At 50.6% G+C, this 24,707-nt stretch overlaps 1 protein-coding gene across 8 annotated transcripts in view; it reads right to left on the reverse strand.

Moving 5' to 3' along the window:
* Positions 1 to 24,707, reverse strand: part of ASAP1 (ArfGAP with SH3 domain, ankyrin repeat and PH domain 1) — a 348,338-nt gene that overhangs the window by 322,198 nt on the left and 1,433 nt on the right. The gene's annotated exons all lie outside the window — the stretch shown is intronic.

Here is a 24,707-nt window from a genome sequence, read left to right on the forward strand (position 1 = left end):
CTTAGGAGAGAGGTCTCCACTGTATGGATTTCTCCCCCATGCGGGGACTAAAAAAAGACCTATGACAACCTGGTTAGACCAGCCTCCCTACCCACGTGCAAGTGCACTCCTGACTCCCCTGAGGAGGTCCTATCAGCATCAACCACCCAGCACCCAACTTAGCAATAGTCCTTGTAATCACCTTATTCCTTCCATTCCTGTGACAGCCATAGTGTCCCCTCGCTCCTACACGTGTCTTACTATTAACACAACTTAACATGGCAGAGGTTCTGTCTCCTCCGACCCCGAGATGATGTCGAGGGATGTGTGTCACAACCGAGGGTATCTCAGAATCAAAGGAGAGAAAGTATATCTAAGACCTGGTCAGATCTCATCTAATGGAAAGCCCAGAACTGTCCTCGGAAGGCGGTAAATCTGAGGAACGAGCGGCCTGAGTAATCTCCTTCAGACTATCCGAAGAATCCAGCCGGGTGCGCCTGCCCCTGCGTGAGGTTCCAGCCCTCAGCCTCCCATCTGTGTGTGGCTCAGACTCCATGCATAACTGCACGTCTACTAGGTAAAGGAAGTGAATTCCTCACTTGTCAGTCCACAGGTGACAAGATCCGATGACTGCCCATTATACTGGAAAAGTGTGAAATAAATATTCGACTCTACCTTCCATTCTGCCATTCATTCGTTCACTCCTACAACAGTTCAGTGGATGCCACGACATGCCAACCCAAGCTGGGCACCTTCCTGCTGTGTAAGGCAAAAAAGTCAATCAACGGTCGTTAGCACCTGTGAAAACGGACGTGGGTGCAAAGCACACAAACGATTCAGATGATAGGACACAGAGTGGCTGCATGGGGTGGGAGGGGGAGGAGCATCAGGTTCTGGGGGAGGAATGGGGGAACCAGACAGGGGAAAAATAGAGAACAGGAAGAGAGACTTTTTTGCTTCTTTTAATGTTTATTTATTTTTGAGAGAGAGACAGAGTGTGAGCATGGGGAAGGGCAGAGAGAGAGGGAGACACAGAATCTGAAGCAGGCTCCAGGCTCCGAGCTGTCAGCACAGAGCCCCATGCAGGGCTCAAACTCAAGATCATGATCTCATGGTTCGTTGAGTTCAACCTCCATGCCGGGCTCTCTGCTGTCAGCGCAGAGCCCGCTGCGGACCCTCTGTCCCTCTCTCTCTCTGCTCCTCCCCTGCTCATGCTCTCTCTCTCAAAAATAAACATTTTTTTAAAAACCTACATAACACAGAATTTACCATCTTAACCACTTTTAACTGTACAGTTCAGTAGTGTTAAGTATATCCACTTAATCATTGTTGTACAACAGATCTCCAGGAATTTTTCATCTTGCAAATCTGAAACTCTATCCCCATTAGACAACAATTCCCATGTCTCCTTCCCCCAGCCACCGGCAGCCACCATTCCACTTTCCATCTCTAGGAGTTTGGCCACTTTAGATACGTCACGTAAGCAGAATCATACAGCATTATTCCTTTTGTAACTGGCTTATCTCACTTAGCAGAATGTCCTCCAGGTTCATCCGTGGTGTAGCAGGTGTCCAAAGTTCCTTTCTTTTTAAGGCTGGCTGATATTCCATTGTGTGGGTGCCACTACTCACCCACGGATGAACATGTGGGTGGCTCCCACCTCTTGGCTGTTTTGAATAGTAAGTCTGGGTGTGCAAATATCTCTTTGAGATCCTGCTCTTAATTCTTTTGGATATATGCCTAGTCTTGGAATTGGCGGATCGTACAGCCATTCCATTTTCAATCTCTGAAGAACCAGCAGACTGTTTTCCAGAGAAAACATTTTATGATCCCACCAATAGTGCACAAGGGTTCCAATTTCTAGCCCTCAAGGACAAATGAATGACGTATCTGTTGGATGAATAATGGGCATAGCATAAGAACACAATAACTACTTTTTGATGGGCTGACACTTTCTCTCTAGTGACTTACAATCTCCGTAAGTTTACCCAAGACTAGAAAATAAGAACAAAATGCCACACAAACAGAACTGCAAGAACACACTTAAAACCTGCACGTACTCACAAAGGCTAACTTTGCTCCGTGACCACACTCAGTACTAGAAGTTCCTCCAGGACGGGGACCATGACTTACCTTCCTCTAAATCTTTGGTCTTGATTTGTAAGGCCCTCCTGGTTAAGGGGCTCGAGGAGGAGCAGGCACACAGCACTATCGGCTGAATGGTTACAGAGGGGCAGGTTCAATCAAGGAAGGCTTACTGGAAGAAGATGGCTTTGAAGGAGGGAGAGGACGGTCTGGCGGAACAAAGGAAGCACAGGTGAGGCTACAGAGAGGAGCCTGACTCATAAGTTTCATCTCATTCCCGAAGGCAGAGGTAGTTTGTGGGGAAGCCTGAACACAATAACAGAATCACCTGACATGACCAAAAAAAAAACCAAAAAATCACCTGACATGATGATGCACCATGCTTTACAGGTGCTTAGTAAATACCTATTGACTGAATAGACGTCCAAAATGAGATAAAACAACCGGGGTGGGGGGTGGTGTGGAAGGGCAAGCGTCAGACTTCAGCTCAATGTATGACCTCATGGTTCGTGAGTTCAAGCCCCGCATGGGGCTCACTGCTGTCAGGGCACAGCCTGCTTTAGATCCCCTGTCCCCGCTCCTCTCTGCCCCGCCCCAGCTTACGCTCTCTCCCTTTAAAATAAACTTAAACACACACACACACACACACACACACACACACACACACACACACGGAAACATCAGAAAGACTTCTGTATGAGTGCTCAAAATGGGAAACGGGGGATTCCTTTTACACGCTAGGGAAACAGTCATGCGACCTAAACTCCACCCCCCCCCCCAAAAGAAACCCCATATCCATCAGCAGGTGTTGCCTATTCTACCCTCGGCCCGCTCCTGGCCGTGTGTGACTTCTGTCTACAGATTTGCCTATTCTGGGTATTTCATGTAAGTGGAATCACACAATAGGTGGTTGTTTTTTTTTTTTTTTTTTAATTAAGTTTATTTATTTTGAGAGAGAGAGAGAAAAAGCGTGAGCAGGGGAGGGCAGAGAAAGGAGAGACAGAGAATCCCAAGCAGGCTCCAGGCGGTCAGTGCACAGCCCCCTGCGGGGCTCGAAAGCAGTAACCGTGAGGTCATGACCTGAGCTGAAATCAAGAGTCGGACATTTAACCGACTGAGCCACCCAGGCGCCCCCAGGTGGGTTTTTTAAATTCTGCCTCTTGTGGCGAAATCTGCAAAAAGGCCCCATTTCCCCAACTTCTGGTTGGACTCAGGCCTCTGGCTCTGATGGAGTCAGGCCTCGCTCCCTGGAATGGTTATTATGGAGGTGGGCCACAGGAGGGACGACGGGGGCCAGGAGACCCTCCCGAGGGGGCGTGAGCATGCCAGCACCAGCTAGAAACGGCTGCTGCCTGGCCCCATCAGCCCCACATTAAGTTCATGCTTCCAGGAGGCCTTGGTTTGCGCTGCCGTTCTGGCCTCTGGCCTAGTTAGCGGCAGAGCAGACAGAGCGAGGGCTTCAGTCGGTCACATTCCAAGGAATTCCCCAGAAAGGGCCCTGAGGGTTTCTGCCCAGTACCTTCCTCCTTCCTGCATTCATTTGGGACTCCCCTTCTCTCCAGCAGCACATGTTCCCGCACACGTGGGCCCAACTGATTTAAAACCATCCCAGCAATTTGCTAGTTATTAGTTTGAAGGGGCAGGGGACCCGAGTGGGGTCCGTGAGACCTGAAGCTGGAGGTTTCTGGGGAAGCTCTTCCTCGGTCATCTGGAAGAGGTCTTGGAAAAGGCGTTTTGTCTCTTCCTCTGGATGTCACAGTACAGACGAAGCTCAAAACAGCTGCGGCCGGTCTCACGACCAGCCTCGGGGAGAAACCCACAGGCGAAGAACAGACTCAAAGAACTCCAGGAGATGGGAGCCGGAGTTTCTGGAATAGAGGCAAATTCTGGATCCTACTTCACCACATGCCCCTCACTTTCCCCTCTCCCCCACTGCACCCAAAATGGACTTCTAGGGACTAATGTAAGGGCTCCGTACCCCTCTGGCTGCAGGATGGTTTTAGCCAACAGGGAGCCCCAGCTGGAGACCAGAGCAGGCGCTGGGCGTAGGACTAGAATACCAGTCCCTCCCACCCCACTGCCTCTCTGGGGGTCACCGTGAACTGGCCACCACCCTACACCCAAGCCTCAGCTCTGGTCAGGCCCTCTCCCCATTGCCCTCGCTGTCCCCAGGCTCCAGTCAGGGTTCTCTCCCCATCTCTCAAGCCAGGCATCCCACAGGAGTCCCAAGGCCACCTGCCCTAGGCACTACACTACCCCTGGAGCCTCGCTACACCTGCTCAGGACTTTTTCTTTTCTTAAGCCTACTTATTTTGAGAGAAAGAGAGAGAGAGCGAGCAGGGGAGGGGCAGAGAGAGGGAGAGAATTCCAAACAGGCTCCATCCACCCTGTCAGCACGGAGCCTGACATGGGGCTGGAACTCACCAACCTTGGGATCATGACCTGAGCCTAAATCAGGAGTTGGACGCTTAACCGACTGAGCCACCCAGGCATCCACCTGCTCACGCCTTCTTAAAGATCCCTCTATGTGGCCCACAAGCATAGGAATAGATGCTCAAAAGCATCTGTCATTAGGGAAAAGCAAACTGAAACCACATTAACGTACCATTAATATACCCACTGGCTCAGCCATAATAAAAAGCAAACACAAAACATAAAATAACAAGTCTTAGGAGGTAGAGAAATCAGAACTCTCATTCACTGCTGATAGGGATGTAAAATGATTCGGCCACTTTGGAAAAGTCTGGCAGGTCCTCACAAGGTCAAACCTAGAGCCACCCGACGACTCAATTCCACCCCTAGACATATACCCCAAAGAATTAAAAACAGCTTTTCCAACAACTACTTGTACATGAAGGTTCACAGCGGCACTATTTACAATAGCCAGGGGTGGGAACAACCCAAATGTCTCTCACTGGATGGACGCATAAACAACTATGATCTATCCGTACAGTGAAACATTATTTAGCAATAACTAGGAACAGAGTACTGCAATATACTACATGAACGAACTTCACATCATGCGAAGTGTAAGAAGCCAGACGCAAAAGGATACCTCTATATGCGACATCCCAAACGGCTAATTCCAGAGAGACAGAAAACAATGGTTGCCAAGGGTTTGGGGGGGGGGGCGGAGATGGGGAGTGACTATTTAATGGGTACAGGGTCTCCTTTTGGATGATGACATGATGATGGAACAACATGGCGAATGTACTAAATGCCACTGAATTACATTCTTTAAAATGGTTAATAATTAATTTCATGTCAGCTTTATCTCAATTAAAAAATCGTTTATGAAATTCTCCTTGAATTATCTTAATTCAAGGGGACTGTGTGTGTCTTGTGGGGAGAAGGATTGGCCACCCCTCCCTCCCCCGCACCACCGCCACCTTGTGGACTTACAATTATATAAGTCAATGTACTTTCTTGTTTCAATTAAGCCCACCTTGTTCTATGCTTCAGGAAGCTTCCTAACCACGGAAGCTTCAACCACATCACAGCTGGGTGGCTGCGGGCATGTGTCTAAGCTTCTCTGAGTCTTAGTTTCCTCATCTGCAAAACAGAGCTGATAATACCAACATCATTGGGTTGGTTCAGGATTACTGGGACATTAACTTAAGAAAAGTATATAGGGGCGCCTGGGTGGCTAAGTCTGTTAAGCCGCCGACTTCGGCTCAGGTCATGATCTTGCGGCCCGTGAGTTCGAGCCCCGCGTCGGGCTCTGTGCTGACAGCTCAGAGCCTGGAGCCTGTTTCGGATTCTGTGTCTCCCTCTCTCTCACCCTCCCCAGTTCATGCTCTGTCTCTCTCTGTCTCAAAAACAAATAAGCGTTAACAAAAAGTAAAAAAAAAAAAAGTATATAAAATGGGGGCCCCTGCGGGGCTCAGTCAGTTAAGCATCCGACTTCAGCTCAGGTCATGATCTCACGGTTCATGGGTTCAAGCCCCGCATCGGGCTCTGTGCTGACAGCTCAGAGCCTGGAGCCTGCTTCGGATTCTGTGTCTCCCTCTCTCTCTCTGCCCCTCCCCTGCCCTCTCAAAAATAAACATTAAAAAAAAGTGTAAAAAAAAGTGTATAAAATGTATCTAGAACATTAGATGGGGCTCAAAGGATAATGTCATTCGTTCCTTTTAATACCAAATTATGACTCTCTCTCTGTGGCAATCAATGTCTTACTGCTGCTAATACCAATACACCATCCCAGTCCCCTTGGTGTGAAGTAAGCGTCTACTGAATTGAACTGTCCAAGGTTTCATTAATTTATCAAAAAAGAAAAAAAAAAAAAACATCTTCAACTGAACTGAGCCAGATCCTACATTAGATGCTGTGGGTACCAAATACAGTAACAGCAGAACAGTATCTGCTCTCCGGAAGCCACAAAACAGTAAGGGAGACAGAGGTGTAAACAAAATCAGGCATTAAAATGTTTCAGATGCCTTGACAAAAGTCTGTACAGACAAGATGATCAATACTCCTGGGAATCAGGCTGGTCAGAATGGCTTCCTGGAAGGGGAGACACTCAGGTTCAGGAGAAGGGGCTCATGGAACGGACCGATGTCACGGGCACTCAAGGCAGAGGGCCCCACCTGAGCAAAGGCGTGGGGACCTGACACAGGCAGGGAGGGTGAGGGGTATGGACACATCTCCCACAGAAGCTGCAGGGGGGAGGAGGGAGGAGAGGGAGGTAGACGAGGAGAAGGGGACGGAGGAAGGAGAAGTGTGAAAAATGACACTGAAGGAACACAGAGTTGGACCATCGGAGACGGCCTTATAGGAGTTCAGGAGTGGACAACTATATGACTCCACAGAACAGTTAAGACGATCTGCTCTAGCACTTTCCAGATGGGGTCTGGCTTCCGAACTCCTGGATACAAAGGCAGCGTCTAGATTTGACCATACGGTATTTCCTGGCTCCTGCCCTCCGCCTTCTCACTTACCTTGGGCTCCTCTGCTCCGCCCCCTCAGCTCCCTCTGCTAAGCGTCACTTCATTGTCTTTACAAGTCCAGACACTTCCATCATCTTCTTCCTTCCTCCTTCCCCAAAACTCTCTCCCAAAGATCAACGGCAAACAGCACGCTGAGGTAGGCTCTGTGCCCCCACAGTGGTCATGGCTCATCCTGGTTTACCACCCGCAAAGGGGCCTGAGCCAGGGAAAGAGCCAGAGGCTTGAAGGCACAGGTGCTGGGTTCAGGTCCAGTTGTCAGCTGCTTATTCCGGGACCTCAGGCAGGTCAGCAGGCAGGCTGAAGCCTTGTTTCTTCACAGTTGATTCTTTCTTTTTTTTTTTTTTTAAGTTTATTTATTTTGAGAGGACAGGGGAGAGGAGCAGAGAAGAGAGGGAGAGAGTGAATCCCAAGCAGGCTCTACACAGTCAGCACGTAGCCAGACCAGGGGCTCGATCCCACGAACTACAAGATCATGAACTGAGCTGACCTCAAAAGGGAGCCAGCCGTTTAACCAACCGACTGCACCACCCAGGCGCCCCTCCTTTATTATAATAAAGGCAGAGCGGGGCGCCTGGGTGGCGCAGTCGGTTAAGCATCCGACTTCAGCCAGGTCACGATCTCGCGGTCAGTGAGTTCGAGCCCCGCGTCGGGCTCTGGGCTGATGGCTCGGAGCCTGGAGCCTGTTTCCGATTCTGTGTCTCCCTCTCTCTCTGCCCCTCCCCCGTTCATGCTCTGTCTCTCTCTGTCCAAAAAATAAATAAACGTTGAAAAAAAAAATTAAAAAATAAATAAAAAATAAAGGCAGAGCTGGAAATGACCTCAATACCCACCTGCATCACCTTCCACACTTGCTGCTGAGGCAATCGAGGACCTCAAGGTTAAGCAAGCAGCTTGAGGTCAAGGTTGAAGGCAAAATCAAGTCTATGTAAAAGTACAGTATTAAATAAAACGAAGTCACCAACTGGCTTATGTCCGTAACAGTTCTTACAGCCCATACCCACGCCACTCTCTGTTTAATTTACGACATTCTGATTAAAGACACACTGCATAGGGGCGCCTGGGTGGCTCAGTCATTTGGGCGTCCGACTTCAGCTCAGGTCACGATCTCGCGGTCCATGAGTTCGAGCCCCGAGTCAGACTCTGTGCTGACAGCTCAGAGCCTGGAGCCTGTTTCAGATTCTGTGTCTCCCTCTCTCTCTGCCCCTCCCCCGTTCATGCTCTGTCTCTCTCTGTCTCAAAAATAAATAAACATTAAAAAAAAAAACCTTTAAAAAAAAGAAACACTGCATAATATCTAAAACTCAACGGTATGAAATATGAGGACCAAGAGTGCTACAATTATCATAGGATCATACAGTTTCCTTTTCTTCACTTTGATCTCATTATACAGACGAGAAAACTGAGTTTCCCAGGGAGGGAAAGTGATGTTCCCAAAGACACAGACCCTATTGGAGTGAACGCTGGAATGCAACTCGTGACTCTGGCTCTCAAAAACTGTTTTTCTCTATAATATCGAATCATAGCAACAAAAAAGCTACTAGTTATCACCAAATGAGTCAGAGTATCTCTGGGACAAATATATACATTAGAAAAGGTACTGAAGTGATTAGGCTGCTCGCTTTGGTGACACATATACTAAAATCGGAAATGAAGCAGTGGTTGGCCACTTTAACATATAAAGAACTGCTACAAATAAAAAAATAAAAATAAAAATATGAGCGAAAGCTACATACAGACAATTCATAAGTTAAGAAAGCCGAGGGCTAAGAGATGAAAATATGTTCAACCTCAGTGTTAAATTTAAAAATGCAAATAAAGGGGCTCAGTCGGTTAAGCGTCCCACTTTGGCTCAGGTCATGATCTCGCAGTTTGTGAGTTCGAGTCCCACATCAGGCTCTGTGCTGGCAACTTGGAGCCTGGAGCCTGCTTCGGATTCTGTGTCTCCCTCTCTCTCTGCCCCTCCCCCATTCATGCTCTGTCTCTGTCTCAAAAATAAACAAACATTAAAAAAATTTTTTTTAAAAATGCAAATAAAGGGGCTCAGTCAGTTAAGCATCCCACTTTGGCTCAGGTCATGATCTCGCGGTTTGTGAGTTCGCGTCCCACATCAGGCTCTGCGCTGGCAACTTGGAGCCTGGAGCCTGCTTCAGATTCTGTGTCTCCCTCTCTCTCTGCCCCTCCCCAGCTCCGGTTCTCTCTCTCTCCCTCAAAATAAATATTTAAAAAAAAATTTTTTTTAATGCAAAAATCTGAAAGCCACCTGGGTGGCTCAGTCTGTTCAGCGTCCAACTCTGGGTTTCAGCTCAGGTCTTGCTCTCATGGCTTCATAGGTTCGAGCTCCACGTTGGGCTCTGTGCCGGCAGCTCAGAGCCTGCTTGGGATTCTGTGTCTCCCTCTCTCTCTGCCCCTCCCCAACTCATGCTGTCTCTGTCTCAAATAAAACTTAAAAAATTTTTTTAAATGCAAATAAAAACAACTTTTATCTTTAGTCTATCAACTGTGCAAAGATTAATACAGTTGATCATGCTCATGGCTGACATGGGATTTAAGAAATGTACACTCTCTTGGGGCGCCTGGGTGGCTCATTGGTTAGGTGTCCGACTACTGACTTTGGTTCAGATCATGATCTTACTGTGCGTGGGTTCGAGCCCCGTGTCAGACCCCACCCTGGCAGTGCAGAGACTGCTTGGGATTCTCTCTCTCTCTCCCTCCGTCTCTGCCCCTCTCCTGCTCACTCTCGTTCTCTCTTAAAATAAATAAACTAAAAAAAAAAAAAGTGCGTTCTCAAGAAAGTGCTCTGAGAAATCTAAACTGGTAAACTTTCTGAAACACAGCTTGGCAATATGTATGACACTTTAAAACGTGTGTACCCTTGGACTCAGCAATTCCACCTCTAGGAATTTGTCGTAAGTAAATACGTGGACAAGGACATAAATGCAAGAATCAGAAACAACCTAAATGTCTACCAGTAAAGAATCGATGAAGTGAATTATGGTATGCCAGAGGCCGTTAAAAATGATAACATACAAATTTATTCATGTGGAAATTCCCAATATATTAAGTGGAAAAAAACCCAGATTATTGTATAAGATTCTGTCACCGTCTGCAGAAACCATGTAGCTGTGAGTCCCTCTGCATAGAGGTCATCTCTTGGTGGCTGGAGATCACCATCTTCTCTCTACTCTTTCCTGTTCTTTCTGGATTTTGTTCCCAGTACGTGTTATATGTTTCTACTCAGCAGGGGGTGCAGAAATGTACATAAAGTAGATTAGTGATTGCCTGTGGCTGAGGGCGAAGGGTTGGGGGAAATGGTGGTGTACTACCAACGGGGAGTATGGACGAGGTGACAAAAATGTCCTAAAATTGACAGCTGAGGGCTGCACAACTCTGGGACTATACCAAAAACCACTGAATTCTGCACTGTGAGTGGGTGAATTACACGGTACGCGAATTATATGAATTAAACCTCAGAAAAGGCGTTACAGAAATATAATTTAAAAATCTACTTAAAAAAGTGTAAAAGGCCTTGAGGATAAAAAAACAAAAGGTAACAGTGAGCTGAGCTGGGATGTGAGAGCAGGGGTACAAAGCTCTCACACGCGACTGGGGCCGTCCGTTCTCTGGTCTATATGGGCAGAACCTAGCCAACACGAATTTCTCGATACGCTTCCCCATCAGCCTGGGTCTCCCAGCCCACTGGGGCGCCGGCTCACTGGCCACCAGGCACCCAGTCTCCTGATGCAGTCGCCCACGCGTCTGACTGTGTAGACAAGGCCTGGAGACCACCTACTGCCCGAGGGCCCTTCAGCACACCCACTCAGACAGCCGGCCTCTCCACCTCTCCCTAACCGTCCTGCCCTCAGAAGGCCCAGAGCCACCTTGCGGGCTCGGGGGCTTTTGAACAACTGAATCCTCCCGGTGACACGCTGCGATCAGAACCCACACGGGCCGTCCCACTCCGCTCTCAGCAGGTGATGAAAGGGACTCCCAAGAGCATTTCCAGAGCACCTACCAGATGGTGGGCACTCGGCTGTGCACCGCTCTTACGACAGAGGACAAAACGCACTGGCCTCCTGGAGCTCAGAGACCAGCGGGGAGAAGGCATTAGGGCCACCCTCCTTCCCCATCTTGTCCCCGCTCACTTCTCCAGGCTCAAGGTGCTGCTGCTCCCCGAGTCCCCGGCGGCCACGCTTTCCCCATCCCACACCCGGCACCCTTCTCCGATCCCTGGCTCACACTGGCTGTGGCCACCGCTCTGTGCAAGTGTCCGCCCTCGGCCCCAAAGCCCCCTCGCCCCTTGCCTGCTCTGCGGACGTGCTTCTCAATACGGTCACATGGCAGGGGGAACATCACTGCACTTCTTGAGGACTGGCCCCCTAGCGTCCCTCTCGGCCTTCGGGCTGTGAGCACAGGCCCCGAACCTCCTGCTCCCAGTCGGACGTCTGGGAAGTTCTCCACAAGTGCCGTTTGGAGGCACGGCTAGAACGTGCAAGTGGAAGGTGTAGTCACGCCAGCATTGGCCACAGGCCTATCTACCGCCACCTGCAACCGTCGCTCTGGTCAGTCTTAGGTTTCTGGGGCTGCCGTTGCGACATACAGACGAGGTGCCTCTGTCACAGTTCTGGACACCAGGAGTCTGTCATCAAGGTGTCAGCAGGGCAGCACTGTCTCCAATGCCTCCGGGGAGAATCTTTTCTTGCCTCCTCCTGGTCCGCGCTGCTTGGCAGTCTTGGGCGCTCGTCGGCTTCCAGGCGCATCCCTGCTGTCACATGGCAGCCGCCTTCTCCCCGTGTCTTCGCTTCGGCTCCTCTCCGCGCGCGCCTGCCTGCGTGTCCCAAGTTCCCCTGTTTATAAGGACACGAGCCACACGGGATCAGGCCCCACCCTGACGACTTCACCTTCTCACTTGGTTACCTCGAAGGGACCTCATTTTCTAATGAAGTCCCGATGGCTAGGACTCCACATATCCTTTTTGGAGAATACGACTCAATCCCTAACAATCAGCAGCAGCAGGACGAGGCCTGCTTCTGCTCCCAGTTAACACACGCAGGCCATTCTCACTGCACAGAGATCGCCCCCACCACCCTGAAAAGTGGAAGTATTATTCTCTCCACGGGCCAAGTGCAAAGCTGAGGCTCCGAGAGGCTCAGAACCTGCCCAAGGTGAGCAGCCTCCAGGGTCGGCCAGTAAAAGGCCGAATGATGACTCAACCTCAGTCCGGGATCCAAGCTCTTACCCAGTCGTCTACGCCGCAGAAGCTTTGTGTTTGATGACGTGATTACCCTCCGCAGCCTTTCTGTTTCAGCTCCAACACGATTCCCATCTGCAAATGCTCAGCACTGTGACTGCCTTCAAAGTGGAAGCTTAAAATATCATCACTGAACTCAATTTACCCCAACCAACTCCCAACTCCTCCAGGATGGGAATACCCCCCCACGTAGACACCCTATGTCCGTTAAGACTCTTCCTGGAAAACGTGTGTCTACTAATTCACGCGGCCCCACGTATGCCAACTCTTGAATTTGCTAGTTGTCTACCATAGCTGCGTGGACGGCCTCACCCTTTTTTCAGGATGACACATTCCTGAACTCTGGCAACCGGCCCCAGGAGGTGGCTCCTGACGGCCCTGCAAGGCACAGAGCAGCCTATGGAAAGACTCAGACTCAGGGCGTGGAGTCAGGAAGCCTGCACCCAAGTCGACTTCCGCTTCCTCCTCCACGTGAACCCCCCTCCACACACACACACACACCCGGAGTGTCAGGGCCCCTCTCCTTCTGGTCCTTACAGGACCTGACAGAGTTTCTCCAACTTTTCAGAAAAGAGGTTGTCAAAGCCCAAGGTAAAAGACAATGAAGGAATCGTTCATGCAACAAACAGGACTGGAGAACATCTGGTCTACCGCAGGGTGGGCACAACGGCCTCCCCGAGATGAACACAACTGTAGGAGAGAGAAATTCATGCCGTGTGCAAGAGTGTGTGCTCAGGCGGGCCCTGCACTACACTTTCTCACTCAGCCATCACTCATTAAGGCAGCACGTGCCCATTTCACAGGTGGAGAAATGCAGGCTCAGCAAGGAAAGTCGCTTGTCAAGGGCACTCAGTGAGGAAGAGCGCCAGGGCTGACCCCAGGTCTGAGCGGCTGCAAAGTCCGGGCTGCTTTATTCCTCTCGTGTCCGCTCAGGCTGGAGCTTGACCCGGATCTGGCATCAGCTTGGAGGGCACTAAGGGGAGGGCAGTGAGCTAGGAACCGGCTGGGTGATTCGGGAGAGATGGCCGAGAAGCCTGGCCTGAGGCAGGAAGGGGGGGCTGCACCACAGACACTGGGATTCAGAGTTCGGCTGGGTTGGGAGAGAGGCAAGAGAGAAAGGTGAGGGGCGAGAGACCCTAAGGAAGTCTTCCCTCTTCTCCAGGCTCAGACCTAGGAGGCAGGGCCCTCAGGGAAACCGCATCACAGCTCTTGCTTCCTGATCCATCAGAACAGGAACCGAGGAGCTGAAGGTGTGGGAGGAGAAGAGAAGGAAGAGGGCAGCGGGCTTGCTTCTTCCTCCCCTGTCCCCACTGCAGCCTGAACCGAGCACGTAAGGGGACGCACAGACTGGAAGGACCAGAGGCCGGAGGAGGCTGCGGTCTTGCGACACAGATGTGACTCAGCCTCGCAAACAAGCCAGAAAGCTGAGTGTCGTCAACAGCAGCCCCTTCCCCCCAGCCCCCGCATCCATCAGTCCCCAAGCCATTGCAGTCCCCATGCATATTCAACTCAAGGATTGCGCCCTGCAACAAGTCTTCTCTGACCCTCCCTGCAAGGTGGGGTCAGGCGCCTCTTCACGAGCACCCGATGATACCTTGTTTTCCCACAGGAGCCCACAAAACACACTGGCTCGTAAGTTTCCGAGCACGGCTGCCCCTCTGCACAACACTAGCATGCAACACTACAGCCGGCTACTCAGTGGACACTTGATAAAGAAAGAAAGGGGGGATAGGCAGAGAGGGAGGGGCTACAGATGTTCGGGGCACCCAAAGAATAAAACGACTAGAACGGGAAAGATTGGGAACGGCTTCTCAGAGAAGGTGCATTGGAACCATACTTTTTTTTTTTAAATTTTTTTTTAATGTTTATTTTTGAGACAGAGAGAGACAGAGCATGAATGGGGGAGGGGCAGAGAGAGAGGGAGACACAGAATCGGAAGCAGGCTCCAGGCTCTGAGCCATCAGCCCAGAGCCCGATGCGGGGCTCGAACTCACGAACCGCGAGATCGTGACCTGAGCCGAAGTCGGACGCTTCACTGACCGAGCCACCCAGGCGCCCCACCATACTTTTTTTTAAAGTCCGATTTGGGGGTAGGTGGAGAAGTTAAGGGAAAGGGCAATTCAGGTGGAAAACCATAGCGAGACCGTGAAGGTGTAAATGTATATGATTTGATGGACCAAGAATCATCTAGAGCTCATGTAAGGTGGCTATCCCATTGTGTATTGATACAGGTATTTTGGGGGCTACAAGAAACAGAACACCCAACTCAAAATGGTCTAACGTTGGGGTTTCCAGTGTGTCTTGTTCCTTCTGCCCTTCTGTTCTGACAAGCTCAACATGTTCTCCCTAAGCAAGGCCCCTCGTGGTCCCAAGATGGCTGCCACGGTTCCAGGTATCACATGCCAACCCCACCATGTTCCATAGCAGGAGAGCCTACTTCTTCCTAAATGTCTCCTTTTTTTTTTTTTTTTAACGTTTATTTATTTTTGAGACAGAGACAGTGCATGAACGGGGGAGGGGCAGAGAGAGAGGGAGACACAGAATCGGAAGCAGGCTCCAGGCTCTGAGCCATCAGCCCAGAGCCCGACGCGGGGCTCGAACTCACGGACCGCGAGATCGTGACCTGAGCTGAAGTTGGACGCCTAGCCGACTGAGCCACCCAGGCGCCCCATAAATGTCTCCTTTTAAGATGGAGCAAAATCTTTCTCATCGCTCCCCACCCCCCCACCGCCGCCCTGACCCCAGAAATTTCTCTTCATATTTCATAGTCGGGGCTGGGTCACATGCCCATGCCTGGGCAAATCACTGCCAAGGGGGACAGGACCCAGTGATTCACCCCTGGGGCGGGGGATGACCTCCATCAAACCCCTAGAAGATCAACTTCCGAAGATCAACGTTCTGTGTGCAAAAGGAAGAAGAGGAAAGGGTTTTGGATAAGCAACCAAGAGCGTCTGCGGCACCTTCTCACCCGCTCACCTCCAAGTGCACCGTTAAGACACAGCGTAAGCTGCAGATGCCCCACATCCCCACCCTTCTGCGATTCTATTTTAGGTCCGAGGAAGTAACCGTCCTAGGAGAGGAAACTTGCAAAAGGCTTTTATGGGAAGGTCTATAAACAACACTGCAGTTGGCTTTTCTAGATCAGGAGCTGTGTGACAGTAGGGAGGAGAATGACTGCGTTCCGGTTTTATTTGAAGGGGGTTTTACCTTTCTCCTTGAACGAATGTTTTCCCTAGACCTCCAAAAAAAAAAAAATTAAATAGCCAGCACATTCCTACCACAAAGACTTCAGCCCAGCTCGTCTCGGCCTTCAATACCCTTCCCAACTCTGTTAACTGAAGCCCCGCCCACCCAGGAAGAAGTGAGCTCAGATGGTTCGGTTCACCTGACTACCCCCGCTAGGGTGACTGTCTCCCCTCTCCACGCTTGGGGCTATTCCCTTGTGACTTTTGTATGGGGTGGACAGACGTGGTCCACAATCATAGATGGTTACTTTTCTTTCTCTTCTCATCAACCAGCAGAAATTCTACCATGTGAACTTTTGATTTTTCATCTTTGTGCCCCAGGTGCCCGCAGAGGGCACAGGATGTGCCGGGAACGCTGTGCAACAAAGACAAGACTCTACGTGGAATCAGTTCATTCGTGTGTCCTCCTCTGGTGACCACGTAAATGAGAATTCTTATACCATTTGGAACCTGCTCACTTCTGTTTCGTACCCATTAGGCACCAAGCACTCGGCCACTTTCTGTATGTATGGTTTTATTTTACGCCGTTTCAAAAAACCTGCGTACTTTTCAAAATTTACAGAAGAGGAACCGAAAAGCTTTGAAAGGCCAAGGGCAGACTCTCCCAAGGCCACATGAGGAATTAGGGCGTGGAATTCAAATTCAAGTCTTCCGAGGAGGTGTTGCATCACAGTCGAGAGCGTGGGCACTGAACCCAGACCCCCTCGCTTAAAATCCTGTCACCCACCAGCTATAGGACTTTGGGGAAGTTGGCGTCTTGGTATCTCAGTTCCCTCGTGTATAAAATAGGGATTAAAAACAGTGTCCCCCACCCCTCCCCCCAAAAAACCCACCACTGCCTACTTCATTGGATTATTATGAGGATAAAATGAGCTCATGTAGGAAAACTATTCAGAACAGCACTTGACATGTATTCATACACAGCAAACACTAGCTATCGTTATTGAGTCCAAGTCCATTGGTTTTCGCACTGGGCCGTGACAAATGTCCCTACCCTCCACCCGCCAGATCACCTCAGGCATGAACGAGAGACCTGGCCAGCGGACAGATCCCAGAGAGACCACGAACTCCACCATCCAGAGGAGCCGTCTCAGAGAACAGGGGTCAAAGGTTCTGAAGGCATTGCATTGCACAAACTCATCCTCTCTCAGCTGCACCTTGACCGTCATTTGTAGAGTCCCGAGGGGTGGTGGTGGGTGGGGGGCGGGGCTTCTAGGGGAAAGGACATCACGTGAGACATGGGCCAGCTCAGCTCCCCAAGGCCCAACCACTGACCATACACCAAAGAACAACCTCTTAGCTTGAACGAGCTTCGAGAATCTGAAATGCTCGCCACTCTTCCCCAGAGAACCCAGTGCCCACAGCGGTTATGAGCCTCCAAAGCAAAGTGCCCTTGGGGGACACGCTGCCCCCCAGGCCTTGAAGACGAGAAAGATGCCCCCACCTCTCCACCCTTGATCTCACTGTAACCCGGCCAGGAGCTATCGCCTTTATGCAGATGAGAAAGGGAGATTCTAGGATAAGCAATGGCTCATAAAGGTCACATAACTAGTCAATAGCAGTGCCTGGACTAGAACTCAGGACCCTGAGTCTCAGTTCAGTGCTACTTCTCATGATCTGACTCTGTCTCCTGCATCAGCATTTGACTTCTTCAACTGCATCAACTGCCTTTCTTGCTTGCTCCCTTTCTTCCTACACATTTGCTGTCTGCTCTGCACTGGGGGGTTGTGAGGCAGAACAAAGCATTTTAAGACCCAGCCCCTGGCGCCTGGGGGGCTCAGTCAGTTAAGGGGCTGACTCTTGATTTCGGCTCAGGTCATGACCTCACAGTGGTGAGATGGAGCCCCACATCGGGCTCTGCGCTCTGAGCGGGGTGTCTGCCTGGGATTCTGCCTCTCTCCCTCTGCCTCTCTCTCTCTCTCAAAATAAATAAACATTTGGGAGAAGACCCAGCTCCTGTGCGTCCCCACCCCATCCTGCAGGGCAAACACACTGGAAGTGCTCAGTAAGCTCTTGCTGATCTGAATCAAATCTTTTTGTTGCTACTGTTCCGATATGGATTCTGGTTTGCTTTTCTCAAAATGGCAATTTTTAACCTTGTAAAAATGTTCTTCCTCTCTCTAACCTAAAAGAAGACTGAATAGGGGTTCCTGGGTGGCTCAGTTGGTTAAGTGTCCGACTTCGGTTCAGGTCATGATCTCGCGGTCCGTGAGTTCGAGCCCCGCGTAGGGCTCTGTGCCGACAGCTCGGAGCCTGGAGCCTGCTTCGGATTCTGTGTCTCCCTCTCTCTGCCCCTCCCCTACTAGTGTGCTCTCTCTCTCTTGCTCTCTCTCTCTCTTTCTCAAAAAGTAAATAAACATTAAAAAATTTTTTTTAAAAATCAGAAGACTGAATGTATTACACTGGTCTCCACTTGGCATCTATAGAATGCCAGGAGAGCTGAGTCCCTTCGACAAAGCCAGGATCCCACAGGGACCCCAGCCTCCTCTGAAGGAGGCCCTGAACTATTTCTCCCAGAGAAATGGCAAGAAAGTGTGTGTCTGCCTCGGGGTCCGGGTGGGGGAGAAAAAGGCTCCCCTGGTCTCCTGTTGAACATCTGAGGTCCTACAGCTACCAGGATCCAGGAAACCCTTGGAGCCTCAGCTGAAGCATAAAGCCGCTCCGCAGAGATGCTTCTCCCCGGGAGAGGTGAGAGCTCGCGAGTACGAACCACCACGCACCCCCAAACCGGAAGATGCAGGAATAGGAACTGGCTCCTTTAGAATGAACCTACCGGGGCAACTTGAAAGAGAATGTCAGGACATTTAAAACACAGATGTGAAGTAAGGAACATACACCCTAATGAAAGAACAAGACAAAAGGACTAAAGGCCGGGATGATCTGAAAGAGAACCGACGAGAATGTCTACAAATGTAGGGTCATTAAGAATAAAGTCTCGGGGCTCCTGGGTGGCTCAGTTAAGCGTCCGACTTCGGCTCAGGTCATGATCTCACGGTCTGTGAGTTCGAGCCCCGCGTCGGGCTCTGTGCTGACGGCTCAGAGCCTGGAGCCTGTTTCGGATTCTGTGTCTTCCTCTCTCTCTGCCCCTCCCCCATTCATGCTCTGTCTCTGTCTCAAAAATAAATAAACGTTAAAAAAATTAAAAAAAAAAAAAAAAGAATAGTCTCGACAATGAGAAAATTCAACAGACGCGACAATGCTGTGAACCACCAAAGTCGGTGCACCTGCCTCAGACTCCCTGGCCGGTGCCCGCCAACTGCCTGTGCCAGGCACGAGGGGCTGAGGGGAATAACGAGCCCCTCCCTTCACGATGCCCGGTCAGCAGGTGAGGCAACCATATGCACAAACGTGCTTCACGCAACATGGCTGACATGACGCTCCCGTTTATGGGATCCTTGCAAGGGATGCTTCTCCGACATCCTCTGACACTATCAGTACAGAAAGTGCTAGAGCAGGAGGAAAGGCAGGGGCGGGAGCAGGCCTCAGAATCTTCCGGCTTCCCGTCTGCTGATCGTGCTGCGGAGCCACTCTGTATCTATCAAGGTCACAGTTACAAAGGAATGGTTGAGCACTCTTTCTTTCTTTTTTTTTTTCCCCCTCCAATTTGCAAAAACCTTTCTACTTGGAAATAATTTCAGGAATAAGAATAGTGCAGGGGCGCCTGGGTGGCTCAGTCAGGTTAAGTGTCCAACTTTGGCTCAGGTCAGGATCTCACGGTTCGTGGGTTTGAGCCCCGCATCGAGCCCTGTACTGACAGCTCGGAGCCTGGAGCCTGCTTCAGATTCCGGGTCTCCCTCTCTCTCTGACCCTCCCTGCTCACATTCTGTCTCTCTCTCTCTCTCTCTCAAAAATAAACATCAAAAAAAAAATGTCTTAGTAAATAAATAAAGAAGAATAAGAATGGTGCAAAGAACACTCACCTGCCCTCGACCCAAGCCCCCCTGCACTTAGCAGTTCTTTGCTTTTTCCTTCTTTTTCACTCCCCGGTACTAAGTTTCACAATACCTCTAATCTGTCTCTGAACTACTTGAGGGCAAGTTGCATATATCACGGATGTTCACTGGAGCCCTCTTTCTGCGTTTCTACTCGAAAAGATAATTATTTTGGTACCAAGCCAGGACGTGGCTGTGTTGCACACAGGCAGGGGTTCACAAAAGGCAGAAGCCTTGATGAGGAAAATGCAAGCCATTCCCCAGAAGCCACAGCGGGCGTGGTCCTGCCTCTCTCCTTCCTGCCCTGCCCACGGAGGCTCTGCACCCAGCGGGGGTCCTCTAGAACCTCCCGCCGCACGTGGGGGAAGCGCTCACTCTTCTTTGTCCCAAGTGGATCCAGACTCCCGTGGAGGGATCCCAAAACACCGCTTCGCTCACTCTTCTGTTTTCTAACTCTGTGCTTTTCGCATTTCCTGACTTAAAGCTGTAAAGGAAGAGGAAATGCCAAAAATATTACAGGATGAGTTAGTTCGTGGCATTTCCAAGCGATGGGGACTCAAGGAGCTGGCAGGGGAAGCTCAGGCGGCAAGCGACCTCTGCCTCCTTGCAGCCCAGCCTGCCGTGGCCGGCAGAACCCCTGTGGCTCTCCAAAACTCTGAAGATCTTGGGAAGCTGTTTTGGGGGGAGGATCCGGGACAGGAGCCCATTTTCCCCAAATAACCAAGAGGATGTTAGAAGTCTGGTCTTAATTAGCCCCTCACTGCCATGTGGATCCACAACACATCCTGGTGTATTTCCCTTCCTCTCAGAAGACAGGGCCACCTGCCACACACAAGGGCGGGCCCTCGAGTTCCTTTGTCCCCCTAACAGTTCGGATGCATTTGTCCTGATCGAACCACGTGCTCTCTCCGGACCGCTCTCGCAGCTTGCTTTGGGAACAGGGCTGGGGACAGTTGCACTGGCTCTGGAAACAAGGTTTTACTGCATAAAAAGGCATACACAGTGTTGGGATTCACCCTGGGCTGGGAAATCAGCCATCGCCCACCCTCACGGTCCCCAGTCCTTTCTGAGAGTAGATACAGGGTAGGTGGGTGAGGAGAGGGTCTTCAGGGGTTGGATTTAATTTATCCTTGGGGCAGCCCGAGAAAAGTTAGCATCCCTGAGTGGAGAGTGACCAGTCTGGCCTGCAGCCCAAAGAAAGGCACGGTGACGTGAATCCTCAACCCCACATCCTCACGGACAGCTGGGCAAGAAGGAAAGCTCTCATGAAGGAAAGAGTATTTGAGAGGACAGGGAAGATACGAGTGGAGACTAATCTCCGGGCTCCCATAACACCTTCCCTTACCAGCCCCCAAAGACGTTCACTTCCTAATCCCCAGGACCTGTGAATTCGTTAGCTTACACAGGGTACATGGCAATAGGGAGTTAAGGGGGGAGATGGGATTAAGGTTGTTGATCACTGGAACTTAAAGGAGGGAGCGATTCTAGATTCTAGATTATACAGGTGGTCTGGTACCTTCAAAAGCATCCTTAGAAGTGGAACAGGGGTGGAGCACTTGGGTGGCTCATTTAAGCATCTGACTCTTGGTTTCGGCTCAGGCCACGACCTCATGGTTCGTGGGTTCGAGTGCAGAGCATGCTTGGGATCCTCTCTCTTTCCCTCTCTCTCTGCCCCTCTCCTGCTCATGCTCTCTCCCTCCCAAAATAAATAAATAAACTTAGAAAAGAAAAGAAAAAAAAAGGAACAGGGAGCCAGGAGGAAGACCCAGAGAGATGGCAGCATGAGAAGGACTCAGACCATCATTGTTGGCTTTGAAGACGGAGGAGGGAGACCTTGGACCAACGTATGTGGGAGGCATCTAGAAGCTGGAAAAGGCAATGAAACAGATTCTTCCCTAGAGCCTTCTATTCTTGAGCCTACCCTGTTCCTTCTGGAAGGAAGCTTCCCTAGAGCCTCCAGAAGGAACAGAGCCCTGCCAACACCATGATTTGGGCCCAATGAGACTCATCTCAGACTTCTGACCTCCGGCTCTATAAGAGAATAAATTTGTGTTATTCAATCCGCTAGGTTTGTGGTCATTACAGCGGGAAGAGGAAACTAACACACCGCTTATCATTATACTTAGCCATTATAACGTAATTTTTATTTATATGCCCATCCGTCACTCTCCCATCAGTAATAATAATAGAAACTAGCACGTGTTGAGCACTTAGCACAGGGCAGGGCCCGTACCACATTTTCCATAACCCTGAGATACTATAAAAAGGTAACTTCGACAAAACCCTTTCATGAAAGTAAACACAGGGATCTGGGGGTCAGGGGGAGCCACCAGCGGTATCCTCTAGGAGATAAAGACACGGGGATATTTTCAAAGATGAGTAGGAGTTAGCCTGAGAGAGGGGAAGAACATAAGCAGACCCGCAGAAAAATGAAACAGTACGTAGGGCGCGTGCGGACAAGGGCTTTGGTGGCTCAACTGCAACCTGCTCACTTCCACACATGCGTCTCTAGCCCACGGGCACCCTCTGAGGTCTGAAGTCACAGGCCCGTGTGCCTGCGTGAAGTCTCCACCTGGACGCCTCCCAGACACCTCTCCAACTTAGCATGGTCAATATGGAACCTGGTTCTCTCCAGAACACGTTCTGCCTTTATTCTTCCCCGTCTCCCCAGAGGACACCCAGCTGTCCATGCCGTAACCCAGGGGTCATCCTCAAGTCCCTCCCCGGCCTCACCCCCATTTGATCCATCACCAAATCTCATCAGTTCTACCTGCAGGTTATAACCAGGTCACCTCCCCTTCCCTCCACCGCCAGTGGTCTCAGCCGCCACATTTTCTGGATTCACACAGTGGCCCCCGTAACTGGTCTCCCTGCTTCCACTCTGCTGTCTGTCATCAACTCTTTGTAAAGCAGTAAAAGTAATCTCTTAAAGATGTCAATTAGGGTAGGGGCGCCTGGGTGGCTCAGTCGGTTAAGCATCCGACTTCAGTTCAGGTCATGATCTCACACTCTGTGAGTTCGAGCCCCGCGTCGGGCTCTGTGCTGACAGCTCGGAGCCCGGAGCCTGCTTCGGATTCTGTGTCTCCCTCTCTCTCTCTCTGCCCCTCCCCTGCTCGGGCGCTGTCTCTATCTCAAAAATAAATAAAAGCACTAAAAAAAAATGTCAAACAGGGGCGCCTGGGTGGCTCAGTCGTTTGATCACCCGACTCTTGATTTTGGCTCGGCTCATGATCTCACGGTTCCTGAGTTTGAGCCCTGAGTTTGAGCCCTCAGTGTGGAGTCTGCTGAAGATTCTCTCTTCCTGCCTCTGCTCCGTCCCCGCTCGTGCTTGCTCTCTCAAAAAATTTAAAAGTGTCAATCAGATCCCATTCCGGAGTCCAAGCTTAGCCATACATACTTCCCTCCGTACTTGGTTTGGAGGGGGACTCCCCAACCTGGCTTAAAAACTGCCTCCCTCGGGGCGCCTGGGTGGCGCAGTCGGTTAAGCGTCCGACTTCAGCCAGGTCACGATCTCGCGGTCCGTGAGTTCGAGCCCCGCGTCAGGCTCTGGGCTGATGGCTCAGAGCCTGGAGCCTGTTTCCGATTCTGTGTCTCCCTCTCTCTCTGCCCCTCCCCCGTTCATGCTCTGTCTCTCTGTCCCAAAAATAAATAAACGTTGAAAAAAAAAATTTTTTAAAACTGCCTCCCTCAAGGGGCACTTGGGTGACTCAGTCAGCTGAGCATCCAACTTCGCCTCAAGTCACGATCTCAAAGTTTGTGGGTTCAAGCCCCGCACTGGGCTCTGTGCTGACAGCTCGGGGCCTGAAGCCTGTTTCCAATTCTGTGTCTCCCTCCCTCCCTCTCCGCCCCTCCCCTGCTTGTGCTCCGTCTCTCTCTCAAAAATAAATAAGTAAACAGTAAAAAAAAAAAAAAAAAAAAAAATTAAAAACTAAAAGAATCTGCCTCCCTCTGAAACCCTCCCCTGCAACCTCTCTGCCTGGCTAGTCCTTTCTCAAGTGCCCAGTCTCACAGAAGCCTTTTTCCCCAGCAAAACCAGGCCCACCCCCACCTCACTTCGGTCAAGATTTCTATCTCTTGTGTGTTTCCTTGAAAACAAGAATCACAGTCTTTCATTTGGGCTTCTTGGTCTGGCCCAGCCCCACCTCTGGAATGCAAGCTCCAGGCGGGCGGGGCGGGGCGCAACTTGTTCTGCACCGTACCCTCCCCTCGGGACTTAGCAGGGTGCCAGCCTGGAGCAGGTGCTCAGTACAGGCTTGTGGACTTGACTAACCACAAGAGCAAGCGTGAAGCTGCCACTGAAGGATGGGGCTGGAAACCTAAGGCCTTGAACACAGGGTCCTATTCATCTCTGCGGGACTGGTACCTCCCGCGGGGAAGCCACTTAGCATGAACTGGTGAATGAAGGATGAATCTGAAAAGTGCCATCCTTTCTCGGCAGGGCTCCCGAAGGGGCCCCCTCTCCTTCTCTCCTTCTCGGGACTTCTCAGCAGGTGACATGACCAGGGCATGTAGCATGTGCTCAATAAATGTTAGCTGTCAGCGTCCCTACTGCTTATGCGGGGGCTCACTTGTGCATCCTACAGAAAAGACTTTTTTTCGAGCCCGTGCCTGCTACGGGGGCTGGGAGAGAAGTATGAGGAGGAAACAAGAAAGGGAGAGATGAGTCAAACACAACTGAGAACCCAGAGCGAAAATGCAGAGCAACACCGTTCCAGGTAACACGGGCTTCCTTTCTCCTTTAGACGTCAGCCCCGTGGGTGCGGTGTGGAGAAAAATGCCAGCTGGGAGGTGGGTCCTCACGAGGGGCGAGGGAGGGCCCCATCTGAAGGCACACATTCATTTTTGGGCCTGCAGGGCTCTGACTGACTTTGGAAATCTGGCTCACTGTGGCTGGTGAGAGGTGGAGAGAATTTCAATTTCCTTCACCAAATGGCAAGCCTGCGAACAAGTCCTTTCTCTCCGACATTATCACATACTAAAAATGAAAACCAGCCATTCGGAGCTCTCATAAAGAGAAAAATAGATGGGCTGCTTAGCTCACAAGATGCAGGAGGGCTGAAAATCAAGTCGGGAGAACATCAGAGGGTACATTTTGTGCTAAGATGCCACCCTTTTTTGGACTCGGGAGTTTCTATTTTTCACAAAAGAATGGGAGAGAGAGAAAAGTAATTCCCTATATAATAAGCCACCCATTTTATGTTTCAAATCCATGTGGTGGCTGAACAGTCGGGGTTAGGGAATTTTTTTTAACTCACTATCTCAAAATACACAG

This window comes from Felis catus, chromosome F2, assembly GCF_018350175.1.
Source record: "Felis catus isolate Fca126 chromosome F2, F.catus_Fca126_mat1.0, whole genome shotgun sequence".
NCBI classification, from domain to species: domain Eukaryota; kingdom Metazoa; phylum Chordata; class Mammalia; order Carnivora; family Felidae; genus Felis; species Felis catus.